The following is an 8,875-nucleotide window of genomic DNA, read 5'->3' on the forward strand; positions in this document are numbered from 1 at the left end:
TCACATACACGTGTTTAYCGGATGTTATTGCGGGTGTAGCGAAATGCTTGTGTTTCTAGCTCCCACAGTGCAGTAATATCTAACAATTTCACAACGTATACACACATCTAAGGAATGGAATTAAGAATATATAAATATATGGACGACCAATGTCAGAGCYGCATAGACTAAGATATAGTATAGAATAAAGTATATCAACATATAAGATGAGTAATGCAAGATATGTAAACGTTATTAAAGTGACTAGTGTTCCATTTATTAAAATGGCCAGTGATTTRAAGTCTATGTATATAGGCAGCAGTGATGGCTATTTAACAGTCTGATGGCCTTGAGATAGAAGCTGTTTTTCAGTCTCTCTGTCCCAGCTTTGATGCACCTGTWKTGACCTCACCTTCTGGATGATAGCGGGGTGAACAGGCAGTGGCTCGGGTAGTTGTTGTCCTTGATGATCTTTTTGGCTTTCCTGTGACATCGGGTGCTGTYGGTATCCTGGAGGGCAGGTAGTTTGCCCCCGGTGATGCGTTGGGCAGGCCGCACCACCCTATGGAGAGCCCTGCGGTTGCGGGCGGTGCAGTTGCCGTACCAAGCAGTGCTACAACCCAACAGMATGCTCTCAATTGTGCATCTGTAAAYGTTTGTGAGGGTTTTGGGTGACAAGCCAAATTTCTTCAGCCTTTTGAGTTTGAAGCGGCGCTGTTGCACCTTCTTCACCACACTGTCGGTGTGGGTGGACCATTTCAGTGTGTCATTGATGTGTACGCCGAGGAACTTGAAGCTTTCCACCTTCTCCACTGCAGTCCCTTCGATGTGGATAGGGGGTGCTCCCTCTGCTGTTTCCTGAAGTCCACGATCATCTCCTTTTYTTTTGTTGATGCCCTCACCTCCTCCCTGTAGGCTGCCTTGTCATTGTTGGTAATCAAGCCTACTATTGTTGTGTTGTCTGCAAACTTGATGATTAGAGTTGGAGGCGTGCTTGGCCACACAGTCATGGGTGAACAGAGAGTACAGGAGGGGGCTGAGCAAGAACCCTTGTGGGGCACCAGTGTTGAGGATCAGCGAAGTGGAGGTGTTGTTTCCCACCTTCACCACCTGAGGGCGGCCCGTCAAGAAGTCCAGGACCCAGTTGCACAGGGAGGGGTTCCGATGCAGGGCCTCGAGRTTAATGATGAGCTTGGAGGGTACTATGGTGTTGAATGCTGAGCTATAGTCAATGAACATCATTCTTACATAAGTATTCCTGTTGTCCAAATGGGATAGGGCAGTGTGCAGTGTGATGGCGATTGCATTGTCTGTGGATCTATTGGGGTGTTAAGCAAATTGAAGTGGGTCTAGGGTGACAGGTAAGGTAGAGGTGATATGGTCCTTGAATAGTCTCTCAAAGCACTATAGTCGATATGCTGACAGGACTTCGGCAGCCTTTTCCTCAAATTTGCTTTGTTAAAATCCTCAGCCATCCCACGTTAGAAATTGTGCTACTAATGCACAAACACGTCTCGTAAAAGTAATTATGTTTTTGTTTGGTTAGCTTTTGGAAATTGTAGAAATAAACATTTTCCTTCTTTAGAAGTTCCAGCTAGGCAGGCTAACGTRAGTTAGCTAATTAATTTGCTAGCTATCATACCGTAGGCGTATATAAATAATGATATAGTTAATATAAGTGGAAATGCAATGAATTGACTTCTAGCGCTTATAAAGCTACCGGTGGCTGAAAACACAATCGTCGCAGGATGAACAAGTGACGAATTTCCGGGCAAGGCGGTTCATTTAAAAATGAATTCCTTCCTCCTTCGCCCCTTGCCCTGCAAGTGTAAACTCGTCAGACGTCATGATACGTCATCAGAAGTGTCCACTTAATTTGAGGGCTGAGGGGAGAGGGTGTGTCTTTTAAGTGTTTGGAATGCACCCATGAAATGGTTCAAAATGGGAACACTTTGACTTCCTGGTGTCACGCCTGATCCTGCTCTTCCACCCTGGTGCTCGAGGGCGCCGGGCTTCTCAGCATTACACACTCCTGCCACCATCATTACGCACACCTGCTTCCCTCGTCACGCGCATCAGCGATCATTTGGACTCACCTGGACTCAATCACCTGTGTTATTTCCTTCCCTATATCTGTCTGTCCCCCAGCTCTGTTCCTCACTTCCACATTAATGTTCATATGTCGTTTTGTTACCCGTGTGCTGACGCTGTTCCTGTCTTGGTCCTTGTCTGTTCCTCATTAAATGTTTGATTCCCCGTACCTGTTTCTCGACTCCAGCATCGGTCCTTACACCTGGCACTAGGGCTGCTGAATCAAATGCACCTACCACCAACAGCGCAAAACAAAAAATAGGAACGCAAGGCTTTATCGTTTGATTTACAGAAATATTTTGTGAATGTCTAGGAATGCCTTGGAGATCGACCAGGCGATCGCGATCAACAGGTTGGTGACCACTGATCTAGGGTATGGTGACTGCCATACTCTGCTATACCCAATTGACTTCCCAGACTACTTCTATTGGACTTCGACCGTCCAATACTTACACTGAACCCAAAGCAACAGCTCTGTAAATACAAATTGAGGAGTTAATCATTTTAAAAACTGTTTTACTACAAATGTATTTGTTTCTCAAACCCTGTAATTTGAAGATGTATGGGAATGGTTTTACATTATTTGAGCATCAGATCATCCCAGTTATCAACAAAATGCAATATAAACAATCAAGCATGACAGATTTTTTTTTATTAAATAGCCCACATTAACACATGTAGCCTAAGAAACAAGATTCATGAAGTCATTAACTTGCTAGTAACAGATGACATTCATATCTCCTGACCCCTCCTGTCTCAGCCTCCAGTATTTYTGCTGCAGTAGTTTATGTGTCGGGGGGCTAGGGTCAGTTTGTTATATCTGYAGTACTTCTCCTGTCTTATCCGGTGTCCTGTGTGAATTTAAGTATGCTCTCTCTAATTCTCTCTTTCTCTCTTTCTTTCTCTCTCGGAGGACCTGAGCCCTAGGACCATGCCTCAGGACTACCTGGCATGATGACTCCTTGCTGTCCCCAGTCCACCTGGCCGTGCTGCTGCTCCAGTTTCAACTGTTCTGCCTGCGGCTATGGAACCCTGACCTGTTCACCGGACGTGCTACCTGTCCCAGACCTGCTGTTTTCAACTCTCTAGAGACAGCAGGAGCGGTAGAGATACTCTTAATGATCGGCTATGAAAAGCCAACTGACATTTACTCCTGAGGTGCTGACTTGCTGCACCCTCGACAACTACTGTGATTATTATTATTTGACCATGCTGGTCATTTATGAACATTTGAACATCCAGTGTTCTGTTATAATCTCCACCCGGCACAACCAGTAGAGAACTGGCCACCCCTCATAGCCTGGTTCCTCTCTAGGTTTCTTCCTAGGTTTTAGCCTTTCTAGGGAGTTTTTCCTAGCCACCGTGCTTCTACACCTGCATTGCTTGCTGTTTGGGGTTTTAGGCTGGGTTTCTGTAAAGCACTTTGAGATATCAGCTGATGTAAGAAGGGCTATATAAATACATTTGATTTGATATCTCTGAAACTCACTTAGATAATACCTTTTGTCCGGCCAGATAGATGGGTCCGGCCGTCCAGATAGCACGGTCCGACCATTCCAGCCAGAACGCTAGGTCCGGCTGGCCAGATAGCTAGGTCTGGCCGGCTGCCCAGAAAGCTAGGTCCGGACGGCCAGATGGCTAGGTCTTGCCGGCCGGCCAGATAGTTAGGTCCGACCGGCCGGCCAGATAGTTAGGTCCGACCGGCCGGCCAGATAGGTAGGTCGGTAGGTCCAGTCAGTTTGACAGGTAGGTATGTCCAGCCGCCAGGCCAAGTAGGTAGGTCAGGCCTGATAGGTAGGTAAGATGAATCATGATTAACCATATCTTTACAATTCCTGAAACATGTCAATGGCCTGATGCATGGCTTCTACAGCTGTGCGTGGCCACCCACTCAGTTACCATTGACCTATTCTGCCACATCCCAYGGAAAYGAGAGAGCAGAACCACCTCTCCTTAAATCCATACTCACTGACAGTAAGTTGTTTGCAAAATATTTATGTTTGATACTCTGATCTTCAATGTGTATTGATTCCTATTAACCAGTTTTGTAAGAGCTAGGTTTGTACTAGCTATGCTGATGATCATGAARGTTTTTTCTCTGCATCAGGTCTCACTGAGACAGGATTCCCCAAGAGACATGCTATTCAGCTGCTCATGATTGTCTGAGCTTACACTCTCAGAAAAAAAGGTGGTATCTATAACCTAAAAGGGTTAATCGGCTGTCCGCATAGGAGAACCCTTTGAAGAACCCTTTTTGGTTCCAGATAGAATGCTTTGGTTCCAGTTATAACTATTTTAGGTTCCATGTAGAACCGTTTGCACAGAGGGTTCTACCTGGAACCCAAAACGGTTCTACCTGGAACCAAAAATGGTTCTACCCTTTTGGAACTCTTTTGTGTAAGTAGATCCAATTGAAATAGCACAGCTTCTAATAATATWAGATTGTAAAGCAAATCAAGTACAATTTTAACTCGCCTTTTTTCCCAGGTGAGTCATGTAAAGTTTCTCCCATTTSTCTCTTGCTCATTCGCTCTGTCGCTCACTCAAACTATCACATGTGTGCAGTTGCAGAGAAGATGAAGAGATTTGCAAATTACACCCATTTCTAACAATGTTTGWWGCAGGAATGATATGACAGACATAACTTTTGAACAATATAATATTTTATTATATCTTTATTGCCTCTTTACACATACTTTAATTGCCAAGCTGTCCTCAATTGGGGAACCTCTGTCCGGGACAATGTCCTCAGGATTATGGAGCGGTGTGTTTATCAAAAGTGGTTTGAATATTACAACATGTATTACGATTAAGCAAAACTTTACCATTTAGAGAGGAGTTGAGCACTTTTATTATCCAACTACTGTCTAATTTTGATATCATCTTTCTTAAAATGTTTCAGATTGATGTCCCACTTCAATATGAAGGGACAAAGGAGAAAACATGCCTTTGCTACCACTTTTAGTAGATTCTGACTGTTAAAGATATTTTACTGTGCGTTACTGTTATGTCATGTCCTGCATGCCCACAACATGCCAATCGTAAAAAATAATAATAATAATCTTACAGTACGTGTCATGAAAAGCCAGAAAACTCAGGAGGTTGATGTGTTGCAGGCCCTCTGGAAAGTCCCGGAATATGCCACTGAGCCGTGTTGGAGAAGGACGCAAAGTATGTACAGTTGAAGTRGGAAGTTTACATACACTTAGGTTGGAGTCATTAAAACTCGTTTTTCAACCGCTCCACAAATGTCTTGTTAACAAACTATAGTTTTGGCAAGTCGGTTAGGACATCTAATTTTTCCAACAATTGTTTACAGACAGATTATTTGACTTATAATTCACTGTATCACAATTCCAGTGGGTCAGAGMTTTACATACACTAAGTTGACTGTGCCTTTAAACAGCTTGGAAAATTCCAGAAAATGATGTCATGGCTTTAGAAGCTTCTGATAGGCTAATTGACATCATTTGAGTCAATTGGAGGTGTACCTGTGGATGTATTTCAAGGCCTACCTTCAAACTCAGTGCCTCTTTGCTTGACATCATGGGAAAATCAAAAGAAATCAGCCAAGACCTCAGAAAAAAATTGTAGACCTCCACAAGTCCACAATTTCCAAACGCCTGAAGGTACCACGTTCATCTGTACAAACAATAGTACGCAAGTATAAACACCATGGGACCACGCAGCCGTCATACCGCTCAGGAAGGAGACGCGTTCTGTCTCCTAGAGATGAACGCACTTTGGTGCAAAAAGTGCAAATCAATCCCAGAACAACAGCAAAGAACCTTGTGAAGATGCTGGAGGAAACAGGTACAAAAGTATCTATATCCACAGTAAAACGAGCCCTATATCGACATAACCTGAAAGGCRGCTCAGCAAGGAAGAAGCCACTCCTCCAAAACCGCCATAAAAATCCAGACTACGGTTTGCAACTGCACATGGGGACAAAGATCGTACTTTTTGGAGAAATGTCCTCTGGTCTGATGAAACAAAAATATAACTGTTTGCCCATAATGACCATCGTTATGTTTGGAGGAAAAAGGGGGAAGCTTGCAAGCCGAAGAACACCATCCCAACCGTGAAGCACGGGGGTGGCAACATCATGTTGTGGGGGTGCTTTGCTGCAGGAGGGACTGGTGCACTTCACAAAATAGATGGCATCATAAGGATGGGAAATTATGTGGATATATTGAAGCAACATCTCAAGACATCAGTCAGGAAGTTAAAGCTTGGTCGCAAATGGGTCTTCCAACTGGACAATGACCCCAAGTATACTTCCAAAGTTGTTGCAAAATGGCCTAAGGACAACAAAGTCAAGGTATTGGAGTGTCCATCACAAAGCCCTGACCTCAATCKCATAGAAAATGAGTGGGCAGAACTGAAAAAGCGTGTGCGAGCAAGGAGGACTACAAACCTGACTCAGTTACACCAGCTCTGTCAGGAGAAATGGGCCAAAATTCATCCAACTTATTGTGGGAAGCTTGTGGAAGGCTACCCAAAATGTTTGAKCCAAATTAAACAATTTAAAGACAATGCTACCAATTACTAATTGAGTGTATGTAAACTTCTGACCCACTGGGAATGTGATGAAAGAAATAAAAGCTGAAATCAATAATTCTCTACTATTATTCTGACATTTCACATTCTTAAAATAAAGTGGTGATCCTAACTGACCTAAGACAGGGAATTTTTACTAGGATTAAATGTCAGGAATTGTGAAAAACTGAGTTMAAATGTATTTGGCTAAGGTGTATGTAAACTTCTGACTTCAACTGTATAGTATATGAGCAAAGTACTATTTTTTAAAGACATCTAAGCTATAACTGCCACAAAATTATTGAACTAGTACCATGGAAATACTTTTATGCAGCTGAGTCCACGAAGTTTCTTCAAGAATGTCCTTTTATAGCTTGTACTTTTCAAATGGATAAAGTTGTAATGCGCTGATTCTCTTCACTGCAGATCTGACCCATCACACGACTCTTCAAGAGGGCCACGACACTCCTGATCGCCTTCTGTGCTCAGAGGTCCTTGATGAGGATCTACCCTATATCACCACTCTTATTTATCATAAACATTGGGTCTTTATATACTCCCAGTATTTCTATGCATCCAATTGCTGTGGGTGAATTATGAAACAATTACTGTATGCCGATGTGTGAAAAAAAATATATATATTGTTTTTGCCATTGCTTGATCTATTTTAAATGTAAGACTGTGTTGCAGATTAACTTTAATTGTTGATTATGGAAACAAATAGAAATGTAATTAACAATATTTTCAATATCCAACTTTATTCTCTGCAATAATTGTTACAGTACACTCTTAGCACCTTTTTTTCTATCTAAAACCTAAAGTAGTTATTCAGCTGTGCCCATAGGAGAACCCTTTGAAGAACCCTGTTTGGTTCCAGGTAGAACCCTTTTGGTTTCAGGTAGAACCCTTTCCACAGAGGGCTCTACATGGAAACTAAAAAGTATTCTCCCTGGAACCAAAATGGGTTCTTCTATGGGGACAGCTGTAGAACCCTTTTGGAACCCCTTTTTCTACGAGTGTAGGTAATAAGTTACCAGGTTATGATGAGGTTTTAACTATGACCAGTAGGCTACATAATATAGCAATTATGACCAACTGGTCTTATGGCGGTAAGAAAAAGAAGTCATATGCTGTTCAGTAAAAAGACATAAAAAAATCTTCATTTTTCAACAAGTTTGTGAACAGAATAAGACTTCATAAAAATACGTAATACTGACGTATTTTCAACCAGGTTTTGCCCACTGGGAAGGGTCGTGCAAAGCTACTTACTTATCAAATCAAATTGTATTTGTCACATGCGCAGAATACAACAGGTGTAGACCTTAACGTGACATGCTTACTTACTTGTTCAAGAACTTACTTGCAGTTCAAGAAATAGAGTTCAGAAAGAGTTAAGAAAATATTTAGAAAATTAAAAGTAACACAATAAAATAACAATAACGAGGCTATATATAGGGGGTACCGGTACCAAGTCAATGTGCGGGGGTACAGGTTAGTCAAGGTAATTATGCCTCTAGTTGAAGATCCTTGCCATCATCTTACTCGACATAGACAAAATATGTGTTTATGAGTTGTGAGTCCCCCTACTTACTGCCTAGCTTGTGCACAATACTAAAATGTCAAAAATTATATTTGATTCCTTGAGCATTTCATATCCAATGCTTTTTTTGTAAGACTTATCCAAAACTTTCCATAAATAGCTGCAATAATACATAGCTTCATATCATTAATTTTCAAAGACACAAGTAGGCATATCAGATTTCAAATATGTGATTACACTGGCAAAATTGGGAAGAAGTGGAATAATATAATAAGTGTGGGGAATAACAGTAGTGTTCTTGCTGACGGTAATTACCCTATTATTTAGTCCACTGTTAAGAATGAGAATTGTTCCACTGATCAGACTAAATTAATAAATAGATAATAAAACTATTTTTATTTAATTTTTGACCCCCTTTTTCGTGATTATGATCTTGTCTCATCGCTGCAACTCCCCAACGGGCTTGGGAGAGGCAAAGGTGAAGTAATGCTTCCTCCGAAACATGACCCACCAAACCGCACTTCTTAACACCTGCTCGCTTAACCTGGAAGCCAGCTGCACCAATGTGTCAGATGAAACACTGTTCAACTGATGATSAGAGTCAGCCTGCAGGCACCAGCCCTGCCACAAGGAGTCACTAGAGCACGGGGAGCCAAGTAAAGCCCCCCCAGCCCTAACCCGGACAATTATGTGCCGCCTCAATGGAACTCCCGGTCAATGAACCCC

This window comes from Salvelinus sp. IW2-2015, linkage group LG15, assembly GCF_002910315.2.
Source record: "Salvelinus sp. IW2-2015 linkage group LG15, ASM291031v2, whole genome shotgun sequence".
NCBI lineage: Eukaryota > Metazoa > Chordata > Actinopteri > Salmoniformes > Salmonidae > Salvelinus > Salvelinus sp. IW2-2015.